Source organism: Pteropus medius, unplaced genomic scaffold, assembly GCF_902729225.1.
Source record: "Pteropus medius unplaced genomic scaffold, Ma_sr-lr_union100, whole genome shotgun sequence".
Taxonomy (NCBI): domain Eukaryota; kingdom Metazoa; phylum Chordata; class Mammalia; order Chiroptera; family Pteropodidae; genus Pteropus; species Pteropus medius.
The window spans coordinates 2,479,782-2,496,413 of record NW_024350922.1 but is presented as its reverse complement, the minus strand read 5'-3'; the positions used below and the strand labels follow the sequence as shown (position 1 = coordinate 2,496,413).

At 44.6% G+C, this 16,632-nt stretch overlaps 1 protein-coding gene across 1 annotated transcript in view; it reads left to right on the top strand.

The window, feature by feature from the left end:
• The window catches only part of MOSMO (modulator of smoothened), a 54,603-nt gene that overhangs the window by 23,894 nt on the left and 14,077 nt on the right, over positions 1 to 16,632 (top strand). The gene's annotated exons all lie outside the window — the stretch shown is intronic.

Below are 16,632 nucleotides of genomic sequence, written 5' to 3'. Positions count from 1 at the left end.
AGTAATGAGGATTAAATGAGACAAACAGGTAAATCCCAGAACACACAGTTTGGCACACAGTAAATGTTAATCAGCCGCAGCTTTTATTGTTTTTTTGTGGGCCAGTTCTGTCACTTATGAGCTGAGTGACAGGCAGCTTTCTTTCCTTTTTATCTATGTAGCCATCTTAGATTCGATGCGCATGAAGCAGCAATGGACCCCCAGGCAGGTGGAGGACGAGGTTAAAATTCTGGAAAGAATAAAGAGCCTTGGGATTGACGTTTAAGGGGAAAGCATCAGCTAAACAGAAGAGGCAGCCCCAGAGCCGGAGAACCCCAGGAGTGTGGCTTCGGCATAGCAAAGACAGCTGGTTCTGGCCCGAGAGAGGTAGCTGCCAATGTCACACGCTGCGGAAAGCTGAGGAAAGCGAGGGCCGAGGGGATCTCTGGATTTGGAGATCACAGGGGCAAGAATGATCTCGGAAAGAACAACTTCCGTAGGATGGAGCGAGAGTCGTGTTTCAAAGAGTGTGAGGAATGAGCGGGTGAGGAGGTGAGGTGAGGTGCCCGCTCGGAGCTCAGGGAGGGGGCCACGCGGAATCCGAGTCAGTCGTTTAAAGGGAGAGGGGTTTGCTTTGCTTTGTTTTTATGTAAAGACATGAGCGTATCTTGCAGAGAGAGACTGAGACCCATTGTCTAAGACAGTTGTCAAATGTGCACGGAATAACGAGAGGGTCGCGCTTAAAATGCAGGTTGCTGGCACTATTTACAGGGAATCTGATTCGGTAGGCCTAGGGACCCGATATCAGCGTTTTTAAACAAGTAACCCCACTCCCCCGAGACACACACACACACACACACACAGATTCTCATATGATGCAGTCGCATGCCAAGGCCACACTCTGACCAGCACTGGTCCAGGGAGAATTGGAGTCCGAAGGACAGAGCTGGAAGGGAATTGGTTTTGAAAAATGAAGGGTAAGAGTCATGTCGTGGAAGAGGGACTCGAGACGGTGTAGAGGAGTTTTGAGACGATCCGAGCTGCAGAGAGGCTTCCGGGCGGAGGGGACCAGCAGGGTCACCTCCTTTGCACGGCCCCGACTTTTTCCCTTCAAGTGGGAGGAAGGGCTCTCTGCTCTGGGCAGACGCGAGGCTGTGGCGTGTGGACAGGGCTGAGGCAGCTGCTGTGGAGGAAGCTGCCAACACGCCACAGAGCAGCGCTGGGCTTCTGTCGAGTCAGGTGGCGTGGCTGGCGGAGCCACTTAGCAGTCACTTGACATTTTTCAAAGTGAGGAATCAACACTTGTTTCTTGCCTTGGTGATTCATCATAGCTCTGTAGATTTACTTACACCTTTTTTTTTTTCCCCCCGATGCTTTTTCCCTGTCCTACTTCGTGGAATAACGAACTGCATGTATTTGCTGTACAGGTTTAAAGTATCTAAAAATCTGCCTGACTTTCAGCCCTAAAGACTGCTTCCTGTGATTTCCTAGAACGTGCTTACGTTCATTCTCTCCATACTTGTCAAGTTTTCATGGATTTTGATTACAATTCAGGTGATGGTTCCCATCACTCTACAGATTGGTATTTCTAAGGCCAGCCCTGTGGAGGGCATTTATTCTCACCTGGGCACCAGAAGGTACCAACAAGTGAAGGCCAGGCCCTGGCTTAGGGCCAAAGCAACCAACCTGCTCAGTCTTCTCCAGGTGTGGTAAGTGGGAGGCGGGCGGAGCTGCGTGGGGAGGGGCAGCAGCTCTGTGCTGTGTAGCCTGTGCCTGTCTTCCTAAGACTTTAACCAGTCCAAGGTAGTTGATAGAATAGCTCTGTGCACAGACGAGGAAACCGAGGCTCAGAAGCCCGTGTCGCCCAAGGCGATAGCACAGGGAACCCGGAGAGCTGGAAGTCAAGCTCACGCCTCTCAGCCCACACCCAGGCTCCCGGTCACACCGTGCTGCCTCAGGCGGGGCGCGTGTAGTCCAGCCATTGTGTGCTTCATGTAGAAAATAACAGGACTATCGTTACCTAGTAATTTCTAATTGGAAACAGCCTAGTACAGATCAATACTTTTAGAAATGCAGCCTTGGGAATTTACTCAGCAGAAAGGTTTTCATTTGTCCTCGTAGTCTCGTCTGCCCACTCTCTTAGGCCTTTAGGTTGCTAGTGTGGTGCACAGACACATTTTTCATGAGGGCAAATAAGTTATGCGTAGAAGGGATTTAAAGTTTTCTGTTTTATTTTCGGTGAACCCCGATGGTACCCCGCTTAGCTTCCTCTTTCAGCCACAGCAGTACATTTGCGTTCCGGCTTTATTATCACCTGATATACGTAAGAGATTTTTTCAAATCTGTATCTTTACATTGCCCATGTGGATGCTTCTCTCTTCTCAGACTGTCCTCATATACCTTTTTCATCTTCCCACATTTTATCGATGAGTATTTACCGAGCGTTTATTCCAGCCATCGTGCTAGATGTCCCAGGGGTTACCTCAGAAAGCCTAATGTTTTCTGAAAATTGGAATTCATTCATTAAAAATGTAAAAAGGGCCAAAATACATTACTCCTGCAATTCCATTTAGAGAAATTCATAATTATGCCCCGATTCCAGACCAAACAATTTCTCCCTCCCAGCCAGACTCGGTTGGGTTGTTTCTTTGTTGTTTTTGGGTCTTAGGTACAGACTCCGATAAAAGTCTAGATGGTTCTGTGTACTGACAGTTGAACTTAGTAGGGAACTCTTTCCTTGAGTATCTGATCAGTTTAGGCAAGATGGAGAAATCCTGAAATGTTAATTGTATACAAATAGTACAGGAAATAGTTCTCAGGAATACAGCCCCTTGGAGGAGCGCATGGTTGTTTAATTACCCAAGATAGATAAGATAGATGGCCGTAGCATTTCGTTGGTCTGGTTGGCACACGCCCTCAATGTTAATAACAGTAATTTACCAAGCACTTCTGCGCGCCCGCCATTGTTCTAAGCTTTTTGCCACCGTAGAACTCATTAGTCTTCCCAACAACCCCAGGAGGTAGGTCCTATTTATTATCCCCATTTTACAGATGGAGAAAGTGAGGCACAGAGGGGATAAGTAACTTCCTCGGGGTCGCAGAACCCCAGGCACACTTACTGTGTAGCTGGCTGTGCTCGCAACCACGTTCTCTGCTGCCCGTGAGTGGCCTCGTGTCATGGACGATGTTTCAAGCGGCTCGCAGCTTCTTCTGCATTACCTGACAAGCCTGTGTTTGAGAGGGATGATGCAGTTCCCTGAAGGGAAGAATCGGCTCTTTTCTAAAGGCTCTTACCCCGGTCGAGAGTCTGACGTGTTCGTAGTTAATTCACAGTGTGAAGTTTAGGTATTTTAGAAAACTGCAATGTGTTTTCTGGTGTCACTTTACCAGAGTGGGAAAGGCATAAGAAGGGCAATATTTGGCTAGATCTCCACAGTCCTTGTAAGTAAAATGTGTTGTGTTCTCTGTTGTCGGCTGTGGGCCTGGGTGGGTAGTAAAAATATTTGGAAAGTGAGAAAAATGATCAGGAATTGGATCCTGAACATAAAAACGTGTCTGCTCTTTGCATTCCTTATAGAGTTCCTATGCCGAAAGAATGACAGTAAATTTCAAAGACTTTAATTAGCGTTTAAAAATTCTTTTTATAATAGACTTATTTCAAGTCCTCACTAGCCACATATGGCCAGCGGATGTCATATTAACGCAGGTCCAGGCTATTCAAGGTATCACTTACGGAATAAAATCTGAAATCTTTTCAGATGAACCCGGCTGTCAGTGGTAACTCATTCTGACTTCTTTAATTCCTTTGGGGGTTGGGGGCGGGGAGCTTGTGAAGAAAACTTTGAGGCAAGAAAAGTTCGAAGAGCAAGCAGATGAGGGTGTGGGGTTCGGGGCACATGAGCGCTGAGAGGACGCGCTGACCCCTGCCAGTGACTTCACTGATCGTTTGTGGAGGACGCTGGCCGACAGCTCTCGCTCTGCCTCGTTTCTTTTTAGCTCGAGTGATGCACTCGATTCTCATGTGCTGGTTAAGTTCTGTCAAGTCACCGTGAGCACCGGGCTAGTAAAGCTGGACCATGGTCCCAAGGGGAAACACCGGCGTAGGTTCCCGCCAGCCACTGGTCCCATTTTGTCAGCCAGTCAATACGTAACCTAGTTTTATGTGTTTCTGTTAAATATAGACACCTTATTTAATGCCTGTTGTCGCTTTGTTAATGTCGAATCAATACTATATATTGCTACGTAATAATATACATTGTTAAGTGTTAATAATTCTGCGGTGCCAGCAGCGCTGGAACTCAGGCCCGAACGAAGCTCGTCCCACACGTATTTTCTCTGAGAGGCATGTCGCACTTTTCTGCTCTTAGAACCCTAGCCCAGCACTGAGCACTGCCTGGGAGGCCTTGAAAATAGCAAAGTCACCAACGAGCACAAAAATGTAAAGGACGCTGCATAAAGAGACACATGTTCACTGTGTGAGAACTGAAATAAGGCAGGGCATCGATCACGTGGTTCGACTCAAACCAGAAATGTGTGTCAGGTGACTCATGCCTTATGCCGCTCTGCACGTGCATCATGTCCGCGAAGGACCGTGAAAGTGCCCCGGCTGTTGATGTGGGGGTTACAAACAGCAGTGGTCAGTTATATTTGCAGGTATAGAATCTGTGATTACTGAGGAGCAGCTGTACATGGATGCACCCTAAATTTTAAAATGAAAAGTAAAAATACAGGAGTTTCGTGCCCATCTCTACCTTTCCCACCCCCGACTCCATCTGTCCTTTCTAGAAGTAACTACTCTGTTTCCTATGCATTAACATATGTGTACTTACAGAAATATACATTTTTAATAAATGGATCTCATAATGTCTTAGCGATCTTCCACATCAATATGCAAAGACTTGCCTCATTCTGTTTCGTATTCTGTGCTGTCCATGCACCGAATTTATTCCCCCGGCCCTCGGTTGGCAGGTAGTTGGGTTTTTCCACAATTACAAGTAGCGCTGTAGTGAAGAACTCTGTGCTGTGTCTCATCCGTACATTCAGGTCGTCCTCTGGATTACGTAGGTACAGCTGAAATCACTGGGCAGAAGGGCATTTGCCCCGTAAGCTTTGTTACACAGGCAGCGGCGCCAGGCCGTCTGGGGAGCCGGCGCTGAGATGGGGTTAGAGCCGCAAGCGGTGCTGGTGCCTGTGAGAGACGGGCTCGGGGACCGCGGTCACGTCCTCATGCAGATCTGTCCGTCTCCACCAGCTCCAGACACAAGCTCGATGGCCTCTCAGGGGAGGGGTGCCGCTGGGCACAAACGGTGAGGCCTAGAACGCCTTCCCGCGCTGTCACTGACCGGGGGCCGCCTGGGAAGGAGGGCTGCACCCCGGTAAATGAGGTGACTCCTGCAGGCCGGAACGGCGGGAGGCGCGTCCAGTGGGGTCTGAGCAGCGTGCCTCCGTGGCCGCCGCTGTGGCGGGCGCTGGCAGTCCAGCGTCTCTGTGTAAGATGTTGCTCACACATCCTGCACGTCACAGGCCGGAGTCTGTGTCGCAGTCTCTTCACCTGTCACGGGGGAAATGGTTTACCTGCCCCCTACCACGGTAGGACGGGAATGGAATGAGCCGGTGCATCTTAGGCTCTTAAGATGCTACCTGGGACATGGTAGCTCTGGATGAGCATTACTGATACTGCTGCTCCGATGAGGACGATGATGATTCCAAATCGCTCTCCCAAAAGGCTGGACCAGTTTTTCTCCCCACCATCAACAATGTGTACAGTCGTGTTCATTTCTCCATACCTTTTTTTCCCCACACTGGATAGTATAACTCTTCTTAGTTTTTGCACATTTAATGACCACAAAATGGTATTTTGTCTTAATTTGTATTCCTTTATTCAGAGGTGGAACATCATTTCATATTGCTGCCACTTACATTTCATCTTTGTATACTGGAGGTTTTTAACTTTTTCTTCTTGATTTCTAGTATCTGTTCATATATTCTAGATATTAAACTACTATGTAGTTGTAAATATTTTCTCCCAGTCTCACATTATTTTTCAAATTTTTCAATATAGCTATGGTTTCTTTCATAAAGAAGCTTGAACTTTTTTTGTACCGATTCTTTTTCTTTATGGGCTTAGGATTTTGTGTCTTCTTTTGAAAGGATTTCTACTCCAAGTTTATAGTTCTCTTTTTTATATTTAGCTTCATAAAGTGTCTTGAATTTATTTTTATCCATATTTTAAAACAATTAGCTTTATTTTTCCGAACTATCGCGGCTGCCTCAGTGCTGCTCACTGACTGGCACATTTTTTCCCTGATGCTTTGAAGCGCCATGTTTACCATGCTCTAAATTCCCATCCATATTAGATTGGAAAATACAGACGTTTTGAAAGGTTTCAGTGTGCGTGGCCAGAATGCTCTGAATAGTGCATTTAGAAACCGACTGGAGACAATTTCACTGCTCCCTGCCCCTGCCTGTTTTTTTTTTTTTTTATGTTTGTTCACTTTTTATAGTTTTAGTTTCTAGCCAAGTTAATAGCCAAAATATAGGAATGTTGTTTTGGTCTTCGTTTCTTTGATCACTAGAAGGAATGAACTTTGGAAATACATATACTTTTCATGTTCTGTATGCCATCTTATGAATTGCTTATTCACATCCTTTGACCACTTGTCAGTGTTGGTGTTTGATTTCATGTTGATTTGAAAGGACTTGTTATAAAGAATGTTGAAAATGTATAGTGCGCTCAGGGGTAATCAGTACTGTAATTATGTCTGGTGTCAGGCGGGTACGAGACTCATCGGGGGGATCACTTTGTAAGTTAGATAAATGTCCCGCCACTGTGCTCTACACCCGAAACTGATATAATATTGAATGTCAACTGTAATTGAAAAATAAAAATAGTTAAAAAGCAAAAAAAAAATATTGCCCCTTCGTGTATATGGCATAGAGGTTATTGTTTTACCTTTAAATTACAATTTTGGTCTTTTTCTTTAGAGAGTCTGCCATTCGCATGCATAGATATAAAGGTCTTCGCCATTCCTAAGACCGTACGGTCAACTCATATAGTTTCTTTTCTTTTTATTTTACGATTTTAATTTTTATGTCCATCTGCCATCTTATTTTGGTGCATGGTATTAAGTAGGAATCTGTCTTAATTCTTCTCTAAATGGTAAGCCAATTATCCAGAACAGTTTACTAAGTAACTCATTCTTTCTCTTGATTTCTAACGCCACCTTATACATATGCTTGGCCCGTTGAGGTACGTTTGATTCTGTTTTATCGAAGCAACATCGCTGTATCTATTTGGTGACTAGAGAGCTCACCTTGGAGAGCGAGCACTCTGGAAGGATCGTTTTCAAATGACTTTAATTTTGGAAGGTAAAAGGAGAACCCCTTTTCGAGCTAAAGTCAGTGCAGCAAACCGAATTGGGTTCCACTGCGGTTCCTTGTGTCTGCGTTCTGCCCTGTGGTCTTTAAACAGCGACTTCGTTAGTTCTCTAGGACGTGAGGTCGTGGTTGCTCTTAAGTGTCATGAAGCTAGAGACAGGACTGTCCAAGAGAGAGGTCAGCACCGGGAGGCTTAAAACATTAAACTTCCGAAGAAAATAATTCCAGTACTTAGGAAACACCTTTCCTGCCAGACGAGATTGTTTCTTACTCTTCAGGTCTGTTCAGCTCTGTGATTAGGAAGAAGCATCGAACATAAGCCTATCTCTGGCGCGGGCGCTCTCAAAATATCCAGGACAAAATATCTGCAGCTCAAATCACAGACAAATGGCTAATTTCATGCATATTTAAGGAGCTCTTATACTTCGGTAAGAAAAATAAGCAACGACTCAATAAAAAAACAAAGGATTTGAACAGATGACTTCAGTAAAGGTTCTACAAATGGCCCTTAAGGTTGTTTGGCTTCTCTGGTAAGAGAAGTAGAAACTAAAACTGTTTTTCACGTATGTTATTGGCAGGAACCAAAAAATTTGGTAAATGTCATATCGGTGAGGACGCGATGAGGTAGGAGTTAATTGCCGATGGAGGGTAAGTTGGCACAGCTTCCGTGAAGGACAGTCCGGCCATATCAAAATTTTCAGTGTACATAATCTTTAAGCCAGAAATTTTATCTCTAGGAATTTCTTTTAGAAATACAGTTTCAGATGTGAAATAAATTTTGTAGCAAACATTGTTGGAAATGGCAAAAGACTGAAAATAATCTGATAAAGAGAAATACTGGAGAGCCCCCTCCATAGAAAACTATAAATAAAATATGGCATATCTGTGTGCCAGAATACTGTGAAGTCGTTTAAAAAGACAGAGGCAGTTCTCCATGCACTGGGTAAAGTTCTCCAGAATATGTCATTAAGTGCAACAGCATGGCGTAGAGAGTGGCAGGTGCTGGCAGGGCTATAGAGCAGCTGGCACACTTAGAACCTGCTGGTGGAAAAGCAAATCACTGCAGTCAGCTCTTTGGCATTATTTAAAATTTAAATAATTTAAAAATGTGTGTGCCTTATGACCCAGCAGTTTTTCTTGTTAATAGATTCTAAAGGAGCTCTCCTTGCTCGTTTACCCAGAAGATACATACAAAACTGTTCACAGTACCGTTTATAATCATGGGAACAAAGCAACAGCCTACTAGGAACAACTCAGTGTCCAGGGTAAAATAAATCTGAAGCGTACTGTACAGCAATGAACATGAATGAATCGTAGCTGCACACCATCCGAATGACTCTTAAACAGTCACGATGAGCAAGAAAAGCAAGTCGTGTACACAAGAATACACACCATCAGATTCCGTTTATATGAACTTCAGAAACTAAAGCAGGTAGCTTTTTATATTTAGGCGGTAGATTCACTTGATTTGAGGGTGGTGAGCTCTTGGGGTTAGAAGAGGAAGGACTGGTTTGAAGGGCTGGATGACTAATGGTGACATGGAGTAGGACACTAGAAAGAGCCAGGTTTGAAAAGGAAGATGAGTTCATTTTTGTATTTATTGAGCTTGAGATGCCTGCGAGGCATCTAAGTAGAAATATTGAGTGAGCAGTGATATGTAGGAATCTAGAGCTTAAAAGAGATATCTTAGCAAAGGTAAATTTGTCATCTATAGTCATCCGCTTATAGGTGATAAATGAAGTTGTCAACCTCATTTAAATTTCCTAGAAAGAATTTGGAGAAGAAAAAGTTGACTTGGGAATAAACTTGAAGGACTCGTTAGCAATACTCTGTATAATTTTTTGTTACTGGCAAGCTTTGGTTGTATAAAAATTGTGCTTTGTAATAAGCTTGGTTGTTTGAACTGAGGCTTTTTGTTGTGCTGTAGTAACTTTTCTTTTGCCAGATATATTTGTCATCTCTTTTATTATTTTTGTATATTATCTATTATTTATTCAGACAGTAGATAGACTTCGAAATTAATGGATCTTCTAAAAGTAATACAGTCGATATTTTCGAAAACATCTGGGTCAGGCAGTGAGCTTTGTCTAAGGAATGAAGAATTGTTCTTACTACATATTTGTTTTTTAAATGGTTGAGGTAATATGATTTTCAACTGTCTGTCCAGACATAATGAAAATTGAATACTCCTTGGCAGTTTTTTTTCTGTGAGCCATTGGGACGCTCCTTATAGAGAGCTTTAAAAATAATAAAAGAGTCGCTGTCCTATCCGATATAGTCTCTGATCGCCTAAGTCTCAGTTTGGGGTTATGATGGTGGGATATGTCCCCTCTGCTACTGAGAAGTCACAGAAGGCAGGATAAGAAATTGACCAGTTAGACTCTCAAAATGTAAAACATTTATCCTTCAAAAGCCATCGTTAGAAAATTTAAAAGCAAAATTGAGGCGGGGGAGAATATCTGTAAAACGCATGCTAGATTTACCTTTGCTAATTTACCTTTGCTAATACGGACTTGTATTCAAAATATATAAAGAACTCTTACCATTAAATAATAAGACAGACGTGGTTCTTTTTAAAGAACACAAAAGATGCGAACAGACGAAAAATGGCAAATAAGCCCACGGAAAGATGCTCTCCACCATTAGACATCAGGGAAGGCCAAGTTAAAACCGCGGTAAGAGATCTGTGCAAGCAGATTGGCGAAGGCTCAAAGGGCCGCTGATACGAAGCGCTGGCGAGCACGGGGAGCAGCTGGAGTTCTCACGCGTTGCCGGTGACGATGTCAAGGGGTCCGGCCGCTTTAGGAGACAGTTCGGTGGTTCTTACAGATTTAAACACGGTTAACCATATGGCCCAGCATTTTCACTCCAAGTATTAACACAGGAAAAGTGACCACGTGTCGTATCCGTCAGGGTTCTCCGGATTGTGGCGGCTGAGAAGTCCCATGCTCTGCTCCCTGCAAGCAGGAGACCCGGGGGAGCTGGTGACGTCACTCAGTCTAAATGCAAAGGCCCGAGAATCGGGGAGCAGTGTGCACACCCCAGACGCCCCCTCCCTCTGGCCATCCCGTCACGCCGTCGCATAGGTACTGTACACAGATGTTTACAGCAGCGTCACCCATAACGGCAAACAGTATGCGATGCTGTTTGTGTCGAATTCTGCAGGAAACCACACTATAGCAGCAGGAAGCAGATCCACATTGGGGCTCGGGGGTGAGTCGCACGGAAGCGAGGGGTCTTTCTGTGGTGATTCTGTATCATGACCGAGACAGCTGGGTGCAGTTGTCAAAACTCGCTGAATTGTACACATACAAATGGTGACTTTTATTGTCTAAGTTATACCTCAATAAATCCAACTTAAACAGCTGTGAAGAATTAATCAGGAACCCCTGAGGAAAGACTTCATTTGTGAATAGGGCAGTGGACCTAAAGAATGAAGTTTCTTGCTCAAAATTGCATGGCTGGCGTGCCCTGGACGGGCTGCTCGTCGCCTGGTCCTCAGTCCGTCGGGGCTGCCCAGTCTCCTGGCACTCGATCCCGCCGGGTTGGTGCTTTGTAGTTTTCTGAGTGCGTCTCGGCCCTTTGTACATATGTAAAGCACCTAGAACTGATTAGCTGGAGAAGTGGGGGTCGTGTCTGCATTCTTCCGACTCCCCACGTCGTGCTGGCAGAGTGTGTGCTCAGTACCTGCCGAATGTCGCGGGCTTAGTGGCGCACACCGAGCCTGCTAGACCCGGACAGAAAAGTCGGGAAGGTCCCGTCGCGCAGTGCCAGGCTCAGCTTCGGCAGAGACTTTCTCTGACATCTGCTGTCCCTGGACCTCCGACTTTTTGCTTAGGAGATCACAGCGACCACAAACGTAGCGGGGGATCGATTTTATATATTTCTGTGGAAGTTTGGGTAGTGTTTTCTGATGTCAGAAATCGAGGGAGATATCACCTTACATTTTCAGTCTGAAGCCAAATGTACCTACAGTGAGAGCAGGAGCTCTTCTTAAAGATCGAATGGAAAGGCAGCTGTCAAACCGAGACGTGTGTCTCTGTCCAGCGCTTGCCACGTTTAAGTCCGTTCTCTGTACTCAAGGGACCGTGCCGATGGCACAGAGTAAACACTTGTCTCGTGTTACACTTGCTTTCCTCACATTTGCAAGACTCCTAAACTTTTACAACTCTGACTCATTCTTAAATAATTCAGTACGTCGACATAAATCGAACACGCCATTTACGACTTTTTCGTCTAAGCCCAAGAAAGTAAGGAACTAAAAGGTACCACGGGAGGACAAAGATGGAGTCCCACAGATTGTTTCCTTTCTTAAAAGTACACACTTTCTAATTCATGAAGTAGCATGTAGCATTGATAATACTTAACAGTTATCAGGTTCTTACTCTGTACTGGGCATTCGTTCTAAGTGCTTTACATACGTTCTCTCTCCATCCACGCAACACTGTGAGGTCATTTTGTGCTCATCTTCATTTGCAGTCAGGAAACTGATGCGCACGGAGGTTAAGTAACTTGCCTAAAATGTCACTGCTACCCAGTAGGTGGTGGCCCTGTAATCAGTCTTAATCCGGAGCCTAAATCCTAACCACTGTGATACGCTGTCACCCAGTTAGGTCCGCGGATATGTGACTAAATAGTTTAGAAGTTGATGTAGTGTCAGAGAATTACTGTACTTGTGTACATTAAGGGGGTATGATTTATTAGAAAAATGATGTAGAATGATTTAATAATATTGAGATATCAAGCCATTGAAAAAAGTTATTTCGACAGACCCGGAGGTCACATAGTGAAACTTGCTGTGCCCTCAGTGAGTGACTGACTGTAACTTGCCCGACTGACTTTTCAAAGACGGTGGTGGTGCACGTTTTCTGGACTGTGAAAAAATAAGACAAATATGGGTCCTCACTGCGGTGTTTGACAGTAGACTGTAAACAGCCCAGGTCCCTAGAGTACGGATAAGATCCTAACAGAGAACCCTTTTGTCCTAAGAAGTGGGGATGTTTCTTCAAGGAGGCTGAGATTGGAGTGGAGCGTTCCTTGAACATTTACGAGAAAGACGGCCGGTGTGGGAGCTGGCTCGATCTCGAAGTGAGTAGAGCCCAAAGGCGCCACCCCGTGAACCGAAGGAGAAGCCCAAAGGCAGCGTCGCTCTCTGTACAGTTCTGACCTCCCGTGGAAAGTTCCTCTTGGTCTCACTGTCGCCGTGCTTACAGAGTTGTGATTAGTCTGCTCTGGTATAAATCTGAGTGGTCCTACCGGCATTTTTAGGAGTACTGCCCATTCTCCTCGCTCAGCGAATGGTGTCCGGGAAGCCAGCATCGTGTGGTCGGGAGTTTAGAAGTGGGTATTTGAAAACTTGGGCTTGGGTCCCAGCGCTGCCTGGGCTTAGCACGTAACCTTGGACTTACCACTCAACCACGCTGGGCCTCAGGGTCCTCCGAACCCTAACTCGCGGAGATTAGGGCAGGTGATCTCTGAGATCCCATCCAGCTCTGCATGGCCCGATTTTCCGACTGCTTTTGGCCAGGAGTTTCGCAGGACTGGGAGCCACGCCCGTCTGCTGCCCTTCTTTCTTCTTGATCTCTGTCCATCCGTAGTCGAACCCGTCTGGCGATTGCAGGCTCTGGAGTCCATAACGTACAGCCTTTTGTTGAAATACTTTTGCATATAATCCAGCAGTACTCTCCTGTCCAACAGGTGCGATTTGACCTGTCAGATTCGTTTGACTTTATTCCCTCTGTCAGTATCTGCTGTCCTAAGCCAGCTTACCTCTACATATAAAACGTGGGAACTGTTTGAGTGAAACGTCCAGCTCGTTTTGTTTTTTTTTCCTGCCGCATCAATCAGGGAAGAAACAGTCAGCATCCCAGAGTGATCCGTTGAATTCCCCCCACTGGGCTTTCTCACCATTCACAAATTGAGATGGAATAGAAAACGTAGAATAGTAATTTGAATTCCATGTTCGTTCTCTACCTGATTTACGTTAGTTTACTGTGATTTCTTTGGCATTGTCTAATTTCTTTTACATCCATAGCATGTGCTTAATTTTATGCATGATTGAAAGATTTCACCGTATGTAATATAAATGCAGTTAGTACACTTTATTTAAAAGTAATGGGTAATATTCGGTAAACATTTTAAAATATTAAACAAGTCCACATTCCGTTTTTTTAAAGGACAGAATTATATGAATTTACCTCCACTCAGATAAGACAGTAAAAAGTACAAGTGTTCTCAGCCCCTTTCCACCTCCAATCCTACTCAGCCACAGTAGGCCACTCTCAAGAGTGTGACAGACAGCCTTCCACAGAGTTTTCATACATTGTGTGGACAGTTTAAAAGTTGCGGTGAGCTTTTCTTTAAGGACTTTTTCGTGCATTATAGTAAGAGCTTCAGTGAAGGGAAGAGTAATAGGACAGACAGATTCTGGTATATCGTACTTGTCAATAAAGCAGATATTAAAGATTCAGCCTACAGCCACGCCACCCTGAACGAGCCCAATCCCGTCTGCTCTCGGAAGCTAAACAGGGTACTTGGATGGGAGGCCACCGAGGGAGACCAGGTGCTGTAGACGTTTAAAATAAAATAAAATAAAGATTCGCTGCTAGTTTATGTTTAATGTCTCTATAGGATTAGACTCAAGGCCAAGTTTATGGAGCAAGGGCTGATAGAATAAGCTACAATGAGAGGACAATTTTAGGTTTGATTTAGTCGATCGTAAAATGAGCTATTCCCTCTGAACTACAGCCCTGCTTACGAACAGCTGGCGGTAGTTGTGTTTTTAATAGGAATAGAAAAGCCAATACAGTTTAAGAGAAAAGAAAATCAAACAAAAAGAACTTAACAATCGCTTTTTATGTTCTTGCTACGTAACAACATTCTGCAATTTCATCCTATTAGCAAACCATTCCCAGTCTCAATGTTCCCAGCACTGCCGTTTCTGTGAAATCTGTCCCCAGTTCAGTGTGAACTGGCCTTGTGCTTACTCTTCAATCTGAGTGATGTACGAAGGCAGTCGGGCAGGGGAGCAAAGGGTCCTGAGTACTTGTCATGACCAGCAGCCTTCGCGACCATCAAGTCTCACGCTCTTCATTTTCGAATGTGAGTTTCATGAGCATACGATTGAATTATTGTGTTAAATTAGCGTGTCTACTGCTGTCCTCTGTGTGTGTATTTTTTAACTAAAACAAAAATATCTAATTTCCTTTCCTGAAAGCATGTGATAATTATTCAGTGCTTACAGTTCCGGTTGCTTTCCAGGTATTAATTCTCACAGAAACCTAAATGGTAGGTCATATTATTTTCCGGCCAAAGCAGGCTTAGAAAGATTAAGTGACCTGCCCAGATGTAGCAAAGCTGAGATTTAAATTGTGACCTTTTGTGTTTAACTTCTGGAATAGTGGAATAGGGACTTCTGAAAATCAGCTCCTCCATAAATGCGATGAGAACACTGGCAAAAATGGTCAGATCAGCTCTTTCAGAACTCTGGAAATGAAGGTTTTCAACAATCCAAGGAGCATTAATTTAAGAAAATCCCCTGAATTTTCGTAAGAACCGTAAACTCTGTGACAGTTGTAAGTTGTGCTCATCTCGTCCCCCATCCCCCGCTCCACTAGCCTCCAAAGCCAATAGCCTTGCAACTATGGCAGCTGTGAGAAACAGCAGCCGAGCAGCCACTCGAGAGGGCACAAGAGTTTGGTGCTCCTTAAAGCCCCATCAGAGAATTGTCATGATTCGACCTGTCTGGCAGCTCACTGAAGATATCTTTTTTCAGGGCTTACCTTTCTTGGACCAGATTCCGAGCTCCCTCTGCCCTGCCCCCAGGACATTCATCAAAGACAATCAGCACCAGTGGCTTAGCATTACAGGTACCGAGCGAGGGTGGTGGTCCCAGGTGATGCGGACAAAAGGTTGACCAAAAACATAAAGGAAAAACTGGGTAACAGGATGTTCCTAGGAGCCTCTGAAAAGCTCCAACACATCCCGAGGAATCTAGAAGGCCACACACCTGGTCAGGGATGCCCACATGCCCAGGAGAGACCTGGGAACGCCCTCCCCTCGTAATTCCAGCTGATCTTGAGACTGCAAGCAGGACGTGAGTACTAAGGCAGAGCTGTAAATCACCTGCCGGAGCATCGACAGTGTGCCGCAGCAGACACACACAGCACAGGCTGAGAGGCATTGCAGGGCATTGAAAGAAATCCTGTTTCGGCCATTAGCTGACCGCCGTGTTGATGGAACAGAGACTTCAGAGGCCACACACATCAGTGAATACAAACTTTACAGAACCGCTCTCGGAAAGTCAGTGAACAAACCGTAATAACAATAAAGCCCGGACATATGATATCCACAGCTGTCACATTGTGTTATTTTAAAATTTCCGTTTTCAACTAGAAATTACAAGACACACAAACAGGGAAGTGTGGCCTAAACACAGAAAAATAAAAGAAGTCATTAGAAACAGTGTCTAAGGAAATCCAGACATTGGGCCTGCTAGACAGAGTTTAAATCAGCTGTGAAAAATATGTTGCAAAAATACAGAAACCACGTGTAAAGAATTAAAGGAGCATAAGAAAACAATGTCTCGCTACGTAGAGACTATCTTACAAAGAGATGGGAATTATAAAAAAAATAGAAATCCCGGAGTTGAAAAATACAATAACTAAAATGGAAGTTGGCAGAAGAAAGAACCAGCGAACTTGAAGACGAGTCGACCAAAATGATCTAATCTGAGGAACAGAAAGAAAAAAATGTTTTAAATGAACGGAGCACGAGAGACCCATGAGACATCAGGTATTCCGGTGTACACATAATGGGAGTTCCAGAAAGAGGAGAGAGAGAGAAAGGGACAAAAAGAATATCTGAACAAATCTCCAAATATGATAAAAAACTTTAATCTGCATTTTGAAAAACCTCAAATACCGGGTAGGATCGACTCAGAGTAATCTGCAGCTAGTCAAATCATAGTCAAACCATCGCAAGCCAAAGACATAAAGAAAATCTTGAAGAAAATCTTGAAGCAGGAAGAAAATGAATTCTCATGTACAAGGGATCCTCAGCACTATTGATAACTGCAGTCTCCTCAGAAACCATATCCCACTGCTCCCCGTGGCCGGGCTGGCATGCACTCAGTGCACGTGGTGTGCTCTGACAGTCTGGCAGGTGTGTGTGCCTCTGCTTTGCACTCCCGTGTTTCAGATTTCCTGCGGCACAGCTTTTACACGTAGCAATGACATGCGTAAGCATCCTCACCGTGGCAGGAGACATGCCGAGACC